We start from the raw sequence: 12,833 nt of genomic DNA, 5'->3' as shown, positions 1-12,833 counted from the left end.
GCAACGTCCACCTGGGGGGGGTTGGCCGGTTTTGTGGGCCGGGCCTGAGCCGAGCGAACTGAATCTTAAACCAGTGTAAAAGATTGCGGCAAACACGAACGTAAGCGGTTTTGGACAAAACTCACTTACGTTTAAAATTCTGCAATCTTTTGCACTGGTTCGGCCCAGACTGTGCTGACATTACGTGCAGAAGCTCGACCCCTCAATGTTTTACTGCAGTCTGTTGTATTAAATTGAAGTTCTTCTTGTGAAATGCACAAATCTGCAATAGTTCTGTACCTGATTCTTTTCTGATGGAGAGGTTGGGTGAGAGGGTTGTATCTATGGGCAGCAATTTAAAAAGGAAGTCCTCAACTGCATTTGAGGGACTGCTGCCATTGTCCTAACCATGATCATTGAAAGAAAGGACTTGCATTTCTCAAATCAAATCAACTTTTATTGTCATTGTTAGTGCACAGTGCAGTACAACAAAATGTAGGCTTGCGGCTCCCGAGAGTGTACATTTAGATTAAGACATTTAAACATTCAACATACATTTGGCTTGTAATACATTAACATAAACATAACCATAATAAAGTGCATTGGCAGATGTGCAGGCTTTAGTGTTTATTTGTGGAGTTCAGTAGGATGACAGCCCTGGGAAAGAAGCTGTTCCTAAATCTGGTCGTACGGGTGCGAATGCATCTGTAGCGTCTCCCAGATGGCAGGAGGGCGAACAGACTGTGGCTGGGGTGGGTAGGGTCTTTGATGGTGGACCGTGACCTCCGTAAACAGCGTTTCTGGTATATGTGCTCTATGGTCGGTAGCCGGATGTCCCAAAGCGCTTTACAGCCAATGAAGTACTTTTTGAAGTGTAGTCACTGTTGTAATGTAAGAAACATGGCAGCCAATTTGTGCACAGCAAGCTCCCACAAACAGCAATGTGATACTGACCAGATAATCTCTTTTAGTGATGTTGATTGAGGGATAAATATTGGCCAGGATACCGGGGAGAACTCCCCTGCTCTTCTTCGATATAGTGCGTCCACCTTACAGAGCAGACGGAGCCTCGGTTTTAACGTCTCATCCGAAAGATGGCATCTTCGACAGTGCAGCACTCCCTCAGCACTGTCACTGGTGTGTCAGCCTGGATTTCTGTGCTCAAGTCTCTGGAGTGGAGCTTGGACCCACAACCTTCTGACTCCGAGGCGAGGGTGTTACCCACTGAGCCACGGCTGACGTGGCCATCCCAGGGAAGCTGTCAGTAAGTTGGGCAATTTCACAGTTGGAGTTGAACACTGATGAATTAGCATGAGTAGCACGGCGCTCCTTAATGAGTGCAAATTAATCTACTGATAGCTGAGGAACAAGCTGGGCTAACTAACCTGTTTCAAGTTTTAATAAGGAAATGTGGAAACAACTAATCAACTGTTAGGAGAAAATGATCCATTACACTAAAGAAAAAACTTTTTGTTAGTATGTCTAAAGAAGTTCCTGATGATTCTGTGCATTTGTCCAGTTATTAGTTGAGCCACTGGACAAAGAAAGAACTTGCATTTCTATAGCGCCTTTCACGACCTCAGGACGTTCCAAAGCGCTTTACAGCTAATGAGGTACTTTTTGAAGTGTAGCCACTGTTGTAATGTAGGAAACGTGGCAGCCAATTTGCGCACAGCAAGATCCCACAAACAGCAATATGATAATGACCAGATCATCTGTTTTTTAGTGATGTTGCTTGGGGGTAAATGCATGTTTTAAAATAATCTAACCACCCACGCCCCCTCCCCCCCGCACTCCACCGTTTTAGAGCACAGGATGCCTATGGCTTAATAGTTTTGTCGCACAATCCTAGCTCATACCAGAAAACAACAACAACTTGTATTTATATAGCACCTTTAACATAGTAAAACATCCCAAGGCGCTTCACAGGAGCGATTATCAAACAAAATTTTACACCAAGCCACATAAGGAGACATTAGGATGAGTGCAGCTCCAACAACACTCAAGAAGCTCGACACCATCCAGGACAAAGCAGCCCGCTTGATCGGCACCCCATCCACCACCTTAAACATTCACTCCCTCCACCACCGGCGCACCATGGCTGCAGTGTGTACAATCTACAAGATGCACTGCAGCAACTCGCCAAGGCTTCTTCGGCAGCACCTCCCAAACCCGCGACCTCCACCACCTAGAAGGACAAGGGCAGCAGGCGCATGGGAACACCACCACCTCCAAGTTCCCCTCCAAGTCACACACCATCCTGACTTGGAAATATATCGGCCGATCCTTCATCGTCGCTGGGTCAAAATCCTGGATCTCCCTCCTGTTAAGTATGTGTATTGTATTGAACAATTAACACAAAGACTTAAACGTATAACTCAAACAGGTCTTTACTGGTTGGAGGTAGGGACTATACATAGGTCTTTACTTCATGCCCACAGGTGGGAACTGAGGGGGATCAGTACCCACAGTACTATTTATACCCCTATGGCCAGGAGTGGTACTGCGTATCACTACGCCCAACAAGTAGTGCAGTCCTGTCCATAGGTTCAAAGTAGCACACATATTACATACACAACATTCCTCCCTTCCTAGCTTTACAGTCATCTCCCCATTTAACATAACGTAATAACATATATACATATATAACTTCAGGTTTACATAACAGAATAACATAGATACATAGATAACTTCATGTCAAAACAGATCACAGATTCAGTCTCTGCGGAAAACAGTTCACAGATTCAATCTCTGTGGTGGAGTCGGTTCACGTTGCTGGAGTGACTCATTCAATAGTCCTTCCATGGATTTAACAGTTTGAACTTCCGAACTGAATTGGCTCCGTTCGGAGGGACCACGTGTGTGATCTGGTAGAGGTAATAATGGTTCAGATGGGTCATCTTCTGTTTCGACTTTTCCTTTTCTGCTTCTTGGAGACTCTCTGGGCTCCGTCAGCTGCCAGCTGCATGCGCAGTTCCTCCTTCTCTTCCTCCTTTTTCCGTAGTAGAGCCACCTTCTCCCGATGTTCTGTAGACTTTCGGTGCTCCTCCATGATTTCTGTATGGTGGGAGTCGAAGTTACAAGTTGGGCAGGACAGGACATAGTAATATTCGGTGTCGTCCTGATCTAGGCCAGCGAGAGGGTCTTCTATTTCCTCCATACCCAGCTGGGCGTTAGCCAGCTTTTGTTCCAAGTCCAGACATCTTTCCTGAAGAGACTTCTTCATGCGTACCTCTTCATCCAGCTTTTTCTGGGCTTTCAGCAAGTCGTTTACAAATGACCTCATTTGAGATTTTACTACTTCAACTTCTTTTGGAGATTGATTGATCGGACTATTCAATCCCTCTACCGGAGCAGCTGTTTCAGCGGTCTGTTGTTCTACGTTGACGTGAGTCAGCGTACTTTTGGCATCCAAGGGCTGCTCTGTTGCAGTCATCTCAGTCTGTGTTGCCACCTCAGCTCTTCCAATAACCTTTGAGAGCTCCGAACCCCTTTCGTTTGAATATTGAAGTTCGTGTTCAAGTTTTTCCCATTTCAGAGTCCTGTCCTTCAGCATATGCAGGAGTTGGCTGACCGTTAACTCCTCTGACATCAGACGTTTTGTGTGCTCCTGCTCCATTTTCTCCATCAGCTGCTTCTGTTGTCTTTCCAGATTCTCCAACTCTATATCAAAGAACTCTTTCGTTGCATTCAACTCTTGCTCAAAACGGCGAAGCATTTGTTCTAATTGCTGTTGTAGTTTGAAATGGAGTTGAGTTCGAGCCCGGTGTCCCTCAGAAATGGGCACATCAGTAGACTTGCCAGACTCAGAATCCACAGTTAAACTATGTTGTTGTTGCTCAGTGGAATTCTGTGCTGAAACTTTGTCTTTTGCACCTGAGTTGGGCTTACCATCATCCGTTCCAGAGTCTGGGCCGACTATCTTCACCGAGTTCTCACTCATTATTGTTTGTAGGAAATGCCAGTCCATATTCATTTTCCTAATCCACTCCCGTCCTAGTAGTGGAGAACCTCCTTCAGATATCACATATAAGTCCATTATTTGACTGTCTTCGCCCTTGTGGACCACTGCAACCTCTATTTTCCCGATGGGGTACACTCTTTGCCCCGTGTATGTTTTCAATATAATCCCCGTATCCTGTAGGGGAATATGTTGGAATAACTTTCCGTAATCTTTCTTATTTATGACCGTCAATGCCGATCCAGTGTCCAATTCCAGTTTTACTTGGACTCCTTCTATCTGAAGAGTAACCCAAATTGTCTGGAGGTCTGCACCCTTACCAACGTTGAGTACCCTTAAGCTAGCCAGTTCAATACTGCTTGCGTCTGAATCGGACTCCTGTTCGGCCACCTTGTGTACCTTTGCGTATTTCCCTTGCGGTGACTTCTTGTTGCTGGTCTTCTTCGCTGACCTGCATACTCTAGCTATATGTCCAAGCCTACCACAAGTTCTACATTCTTGGTTTTTAAACCAACACTGGTTCTGATCATGCGTTGTCTTTCCACAACGATAACATTTGCCAGAACTCACACCCAATTTGTGTGCAGTGAGCTCCGGTGACCGTAGCTGCATTACTGCCGTGCCTCTCGCTGCGGCTTCGTGTGCTGCTGCCATAGTGACCGCCTTCTCAAGCGTCAGCTCATTCTCCTCGAGCAGTCGCTTTTGTGTATCCTGTTTAAATAAACCACACACAAATTTGTCTCGAAGTGCCTCTGTCAGTCCCGTTCCAAACTGGCAATATTTCGCTAATTTACGCAATTCCAGCAAATATTCAGCATTGCTTTCATGCTGTAGCTGCCTTCTGTCGTAAAATTTAAATCGTTCCGCTAGCATCAGCGGCGTGGGGTTTAGATGATCTTTCAGGACAGTAACAATCTCATCGAACGTCTTATCCGCCGGTTCATCTGGTGATAACAGGTGTTTCAATTGCCCGTATGTCTTCGCACCCATTAAATTTAATAATGTTAGAGCTTTATCTTGGTCACGAATTTTATTGGCCTTACAATAATTTTTTACTCTTTCAACATATATGGCCCAATCTTCGAGGTCACTATCAAAGGTGGTAATATTCCCGTGTTTAGGCATTGTAGATTTGCAATTTCTCAGATTTTATTTTCTTTACTTGTTATCAAAGATGGCGGCTTCCCGCTCTTGCCGTCGTCCTCCGCCCACAAAATGGCGGTTTTCCCGCGCTTGGCGGTCTTCACCCGTCCCCCGACGCCGTCTCCCTTCAGCCCCCGAGTGCGGCCCTTATCTTCGCCGCGATCGCCCGAGTGCGGCCCTTATCAGCGGATGCGATCGCTGGATAGCGAAGTGGCTCCCGACCGAAGCGGCTCTTGCTCGCTCCCTCCCGGGCTCTGGCCGGCTCTTATCAGGGATTGCGATCGCCCTTATCTTCTCCAACTTCCCCAGCCCTGTCTTTGCAGCCAACACTGCACGGCTTACCCCACCACCTAGGTTGAACAAGGAAACTGCAGAAAGACTTCTGTCAGTCGCTGGAAGCTGTCAGGATGGCTGCTGCATTCCAGTGCTCAGTCGCTGATGGAGGCTTCAGAGTCCTAAAGCCTGTCGCTTCTAGTGGGGTGGTGATGTTTGAAACCTCTCTTCAACTGCCGCAGGGTAAGAACCTGACTCGTCGCCAGTGTTAAGTATGTGTATTGTATTGAACAATTAACACAAAGACTTAAACGTATAACTCAAACAGGTCTTTACTGGTTGGAGGTAGGGACTATACATAGGTCTTTACTTCATGCCCACAGGCGGGAACTGAGGGGGATCAGTACCCACAGTACTATTTATACCCCTATGGCCAGGAGTGGTACTGCGTATCACTACGCCCAACAAGTAGTGCAGTCCTGTCCATAGGTTCAAAGTAGCACACATATTACATACACAACACCTCCCTAACAGCACTGTGGGAGTACCTTCAGCACACAGATTGCAACGATTCAAGAAGATGGCTCACCACCACCTTCTCCAGGGCAATTAGGGATGGGCAATAAATGCTGGCCTTGCCAGCAAGGCCCACATCCCATAAGCGAATAAAATTTTTTTTTTTTTTAATTCAAACAAACTGCTAACTTTAGTGACTGTGTCCTGCCACATGATCTCATCCTATTCTTGCAAGCTGATAAAATATCACTTCGCATTAATCTGGAATCGTCCCACGCAGACTTATTATCCAATAAACTAATTCTCAAATCTCACCCAGAATTAATCATCAGTTAATTGGAACATAATATTGAAATTGAAGGAGTAGGTATGAAAGCAGACAGTACTCCCATGGAGGCAGTCATGCTTGGGTTTTTAATGAGACCTGCAGCCTATTCCCTGAGAATATTCTAGAATGGCATCGGGAAACGGGAAGCACACTCGCAACAGTGCTGGGTTTACAGATCACGGGCTGGGTTTTATTTTATATTATCCTTCAGTCAATACTAAAATACAGTGTGACTTTCCACAATGGAAATTACGTAGAACTGCATAGAATTACATAGAATAAGCACAGAAATAGGCCATTCGGCCCAACCAGTCCGTGCCGGCATTTATGCTCCATTCAAGCCTCCTCCCACCCTTCCTCATTTCACTCTATCGGCATAACCCTCGATTCTCCATCATACGCTTCCCCTTAAACGCATCTATACTATTCACCTCAACCACTCCCTGTGGTAGCGAGTTCCACATTCTCACCACTCTCTGGGTAAAGAAGTTTCTTCTGAATTCCCTATAGGATTTCTTGGTGATGATCTTATATTGATGGCCTCTAGTTTTGCTCTTCCCCACAAGTGGAAACATTCTCTCTCTGTATCCACTCTATCAAAACCTTTAGTAATTTTAAAGACCTCTATTAGGTCACCCCTCAGCACAACAATTTTCAAACTGTGCTGATGAAAATATTCACATGAGTAGATGGGTAGCCATATAAGACTTCTAATAATTGACATTTAGCACTCTAATTAATACCAGGACAGTATTGTGAATTACTGACCCTGTATTTGTGTTACAGAGATCTTATGGAGAAGGCCGAGTGGCTTGTTACATGTATGCTAATTTCCCTATGGATCAGTCAGCCCTTTGTTATTCCAGAGAGGGCCGTTAGTGCCGTTTAACACTAGGGGTACTTGGGCCATTTAAGTCATTCAAAAGGCCACAGAATGAGGCGGCCACGCATCAGAGATTATGGGGGCGCATTTCCTCAGGGATTCTCCCCACCAGCCGCCGTACCCATTGTTTTTCCGGGGTTTCCACGGCATTTCCGCCAAAGTTACGACAGCCGAGCTGGAGAACTCCGCCGAAATTCCTGGTGACTGTAATCTTCCCTCATCCACTCGGGAAACAAACAAGCCGTGGCTTAGTGGGTAGCACTCTCGTCTCTGAGTCAGAAGGTTGTGTCAGGGGCAAACGCTCATCAACTAAATAACAACTCATTTCAAAATTGGTATTACACATTGAAACATATGAGATTCTGAGGGGGATTGACAGGGTAGATGCTGAGAGGTTGTTTCCCCTGGCTGGAGTGTCTAGAACCAGGGGTCACAGTCTCAGGATAAGGGGTCGGTCATTTAAGACAGAGATGAGGAGAAATTTCTTCACTCAGAGGGTGGTGAATCTTTGGAATTCTCTACCCCAGAGGGCTGTGGAGGCTCAGTCATTGAGTATATTCAAGGCTGAGATAAGTTTTTGGACTCTCGGGGTATCAAGGGATATGGGAATCGGGCAGGAAAGTGGAGTTGAGGTTGACGATCAGCCATGATCTTATTGAATGGCGGAGCAGGCTCGAGGGGCCGTATGGCCGACTCCTGCTCCTAATTCTTATGTTCTTATTACCAACTTGCAACAAGCATCCACCAAATTCAGGAAACTCGGATAAAAAGGGTAGAAGTGTTAACAAAGGGAAGCAGCCCTGAACAGAGGTTCGTGTATTCAGTGGAGACTAACATGTCGTATTCAGTGGCTTCTTTCGGATAATACATCATGACTTCTAAGGACTACCATATTTTCAAAGATTGTACAAGTCCTGACATTTATGATGGTGCTGCTATGAGTGGTGGCTCCATCATTATTCATGCCTGGCTGGAAATGATGACTTTTTTCCCAGGCCCATTATAAAGTAGGCAAAGTGCCCATCACTTTCACGTAGAAGTGAGCTGACTGCTGCGCAATATCCTCTGTCGTCGAATTACGGTATGCAGATGATGCTTGCGTCTGCGCTCACTCGGAGGTCGAACTCCAAACCATCGTAAACACCTTCACCGAAGCATACGAGAGCATGGGCCTTACACTAAACATCCGTAAGACAAAGGTCCTCTACCAACCTGCCCCCGCCACACAGTGCTGCCCCCCGATTATCAAAATCCACGACAAGGCCTTGGACAACGTGGACCACTTTCCATACCTCGGGAGCCTACTGTCAACAAGGGCAGACGTCGACGACGAAGTCCAACACCGCCTTCAGTGTGCCAGTGCAGCCTTCGGTCGCCTGAGGAATAGAGTGTTTGAAGACCAGGACCTCAAACCCGGCACTAAGCTCATGGTCTACAGAGCAGCAGTGATACCCGCCCTGCTGTATGCCTCAGAGACATGGACCATGTACAGCAGGCACCTCAAAGCACTGGAGAGGTACCACCAACGCTGCCTCCGCAAGATCCTGCAAATCCATTGGCAGGATAGGCACACCAACGTCAGTGTTCTTGCTCAGGCCAACATCCCCAGCATCGAAGCTCTGACCACGCTCAATCAGCTCTGATAGACGGGTCACATTGTCCGCATGCCCGATATGAGACTCCCAAAACAAGTGCTCTACTCGGAGCTCCGGCATGGCAAGAGAGCCCCAGGTGGGCAGAGGAAACGCTTCAAGGACACCCTCAAAGCCTCCTTGAAAAAGTGCAACATCCCCACCGACACCTGGGAATCCCTGGCCCAAGACCGCACAAAGCGGAGGAGAAGCATCCGGGAAGGCGCCGAGCACCTTGAGTCTCTTCGCCGGGAGCAAGCGGAAGCCAAGCGCAAGCAGCGCAAGGAGTGCACGTCAACCCAAGCACCCCACCCACCCGCCCCTTCAACCACCATCTGCCCCACCTGTGACAGACTGCAGGTCCCGCATTGGACTAATCAGCCACCTGCGAGCTCATTTTTAATGTGGAAGCAAGTCATCCTCGGTTCCGAGGGACTGCCTAAGAAGAAGGAGAAGAATAGGGCTAGAGCACCATGGAATAGCAATGGGCTGCAAGGAGCTGTTTCTCCCCCTCAGGTTGTCTCCGGTACAAAAATAGGATGGTTTCATCAGAAGGAGCGAATGTTTCGCAGTGCTGAGGTATTAGCAGAAATTTGTTCCCCTCTCAAAAATATTTATTTTTGACATTCTGTAGATAAGAAAGAAACTCCAACCAGGTGAAGTTAATTCCCTGCAAAGAAAGATATTAATTTAAAAAATAAACATTTAAGTAAATACAATGAAACCAGGGGTAAGAAGGAAAAAAATGAATGCTGCAAGTCGTAAATAAAATAGAAAAGGCTGGAAATAGATTGCAAAGGAAAAGAAAAGAAAGGCTTGCATTTATATAGCACCTTTCACGACCACTGGACGTCCCATAAGCGCTTTACAGACAATGAAGTACAGTCACTGTTGTAATGTAGGAAACGCAGCAAACAATTTTTGCACAGTAAGCTCCCACAAACAGCAATGTGATAATGACCAGATCATCTGTTTTTGTGATGTTGATTGAGGGATAAATATTGGCCATGACACCCAGGAGAACTCCCCTGCTCTTCTTCGAAATAGTGCCATGGGATCTTTTACTTCCACCTTAGAGAGCAGACGGGACCTTGATTTAATGTCTCAACTGAAAGACGGCACACTTTGACAGTGCAGCACTCCCTCAGTGCTGCACTGGAAGTGCCAGCCTAGATTTTTGTGTTCAAGTCTCTGGAGTGGGACTTGAAACCCACAAACCTTCATGACTCAAAGGCGAGGGTGTTACCCACTGAGTCACAGCTGATCCTATGGTCGTTGTCAATCTACAATGTACTAAGTAAAAATGGGTTCTCTAATTTTTTCATGGTGATAGTGCACAAAGTAAGCTACATGCCAATATGGTACAAATGCTCTCTTATAGATTGCCGGAGGATGCAATGCAGCATGAGTAATTGGATGGAATGCAATCAAACATGTCCCTGTTCAACAGTACCAGGACAAAAGAAAATGAATCGAACATTCCACTCCCCAAGGTCCTAGTGTCCATCAAGTTACAGTTAATGGCCCTGAAATTAGGATCGGGAGCTTGCCGCGCGTGCAAGCCCCCGATGTGCACTTACCCGGCGCGCTGACATTTCAATCCTGGCTCGCATTGCATTTCCTCTCACTGGCCCACTTGAGGTCCTGCCGCGCTGTGCGTGCGTGACCCAGCGGCGTACTTAGTGCGATGAGCCGGCTGGGATCACGTGAGCACAGGGCAACCAATGGGAGGGAGGTTGCAAAAGTTCATTCATGAGTTTGAGAGTAAGAGCTGTCAAACTCATGAAAACTCCTGGCCCCAAAACACTACTTAAACTTGAAAGAAAATTTAAAAAAACATTGCACTACTTAAATGAACCATAAATAACTGTAAAAAACTATTTTAAACAATAATTTTAAAATTTGAAAAAAATTATTATATAAAAAATCGGGGCTAAAACTAAACTTACCTTGCTGTAAATTCTTTAAAAATAATAAACCTGTAGAAATTGTTTTTATAAATTGTATTAATAGACCACTTACCTGTAAAACTAAGTACTTACGTGTGGTTTTTCAATGCGTAAAAACCGGAGGCCTTTACACGTGCGCAACTCTCTAAAAACAAAGGAAATCCAAGTCGCACGCGCTGCCTGTGTACTCGCACGCGTTCAGCCTCTTAACCCCTTGGGTCAGAGGAGAGGAAATGCCGGTTTTCCCCGCATGCGCTGTGCATGCTGAAAACCAGCAATTCCTCCGGGCACACGCGTGAGTACCCCGTCCGTACTCACGCGTTGGGAGAGGAATTACTGGGCCAATGTTACTGGTGCGTTTTCATTTCCATTTGGCACAGATACGATGGGCCGAATGGCTTCCTTTTGTGCCGCAAACTTCTATGATTTGGATTTTAAAATAGGCGGTGCGAAATGATCAAGACACAGCAAAAACTTTTTGCCGATGAACAGCTTTATTGGGAAGTCCATATGAGGTGCCAGTTATCATAGAATCCTAGAATCATAGAATGGTAAGGCACAGAAGGAGGCCATTCGGCCCATCGCGCCTGTGCCGGCCCTTTGGTAGAGATATTCAATTAGTCCTACTCCCCCTGCTTTTCCCCTTCAAGTATTTATCCAATTCTCTTTTGAAAGTTACTATTGAATCTGCTTCTGCCGCCCTTTCAGGCCGCGTATTCCAGATCACAACAATTCGCTGCGTAAAAAAATGTTTCCTCGTGTCGCCTCTGGTTCGTTTGCCAAGCATCTTAAATCTGTGTCCTCTGGTTACCGACCCTTCTGCCACTGCCACAGGTAGACCCTACTGACTACCATATCGTTCCCTTCATATATTCTTATTTTGGACTCTAGGGGAATCCAGCGATATGGGGATCGGGCAGGAAAGCGGAGTTGAGGTTGAAGATCAGCCATGACCTTATTGAATGGCGGAGCAGGCTTGAGGGGCCATATGGCCAACTCCTGCTCCTGTTTCTTATGTTCTTCGCTGGGCCACAGAGCGCTCAATATGAAAAAGAAAGAAAGAAAGACTTACATTTCTATCGCACCTTTCATGACCTCAGGACGTCTCAAAGCGCTTTACAGCCAATGAAATACTTTTGAACTGTGGTCATTGTTGTAATGGAGGAAACGTGCATCATTCACGGTTATGTTTTAGGTAACGGGTTGACGTTACATACCTGCTCATGAACAAAAGTTAAAAAACAAACTGTGTCTGTGTCGGGGCCAATTGATTGGTAAAGACTCCCTGATTGGTGGAAGAATGGCTACTACTGATTGGTCAGAATCCACCAATGTCTTTTCCACTCCTCCAGGGCTGGCAAGTTGAAGCCAACATTGAGGAAACTTTTGTGCACAAGTGTGCAAACCATAAACAACTGGTCAGGCGGGTTCAAGGGTCAGATAACAGGAGCTCACAAGCTGGATCTGTCCTGCGGGCCAGGTGCTGGATATCCCTGCTCTAGAAGCTACCAACTCATAGTTTATTTTCTGATTGTGCCTTCCTTCTGCCACTTTTTAAAACAAAATAATTAAACCATTTCAAATGGCCAAAATCATTTGGCCCAATGTGCCTGCGCCAACTCTTTGAAAGAACTCTCCAATTAGTCCCACACCCCCCTGCTCTTTCCCCATAGCCCTACAAATTTTTCCTTCTCAAGTATTTATCCAATTCCCTGTTTGAAAGCTACTATTGAATCTGCTTCCACCGCCCCTTCAGACAGCACATTCCAGATCATAACAACTCGCTGCGTAAAAATAAATCTTCTCATCTCACCTCTGGTTCAAGCTGTCCTAATATCTCCTTGTGTGGCTCGATGTCAAATTTTGTCTGATAACGCTTCTGTGAAGCACCTTGGGACATTTTATTACATTAAAAGGCAGCAATATAAATGCAAGTTGTTGTTGTATGCACCCGAGAGCAGGCAACCCATCGATCCTATTCACCACTGGATGTTAAGTGATTAATGAGACCAAACGGTAAGAAAGAGTTGTGTGTGACTGTGAGTGTGGGTGTAGGGGAGGAAATTAGAGGGAAATTTGCCCCAATTGGAAAAGAAAGTTCTCTCTGTCACCAATAGAGATTACACATTGAGTGACAATGAAAACTCTTGCACACTGACAGCTAACATTG

This window comes from Somniosus microcephalus, chromosome 7 (assembly GCF_052327205.1).
Source record: "Somniosus microcephalus isolate GS21.2 chromosome 7, FLI_Smic_1.0, whole genome shotgun sequence".
Lineage (NCBI taxonomy): Eukaryota > Metazoa > Chordata > Chondrichthyes > Squaliformes > Somniosidae > Somniosus > Somniosus microcephalus.
The sequence above is the reverse complement of the archived record's forward strand: the minus strand, read 5'-3'. Positions refer to the sequence as shown.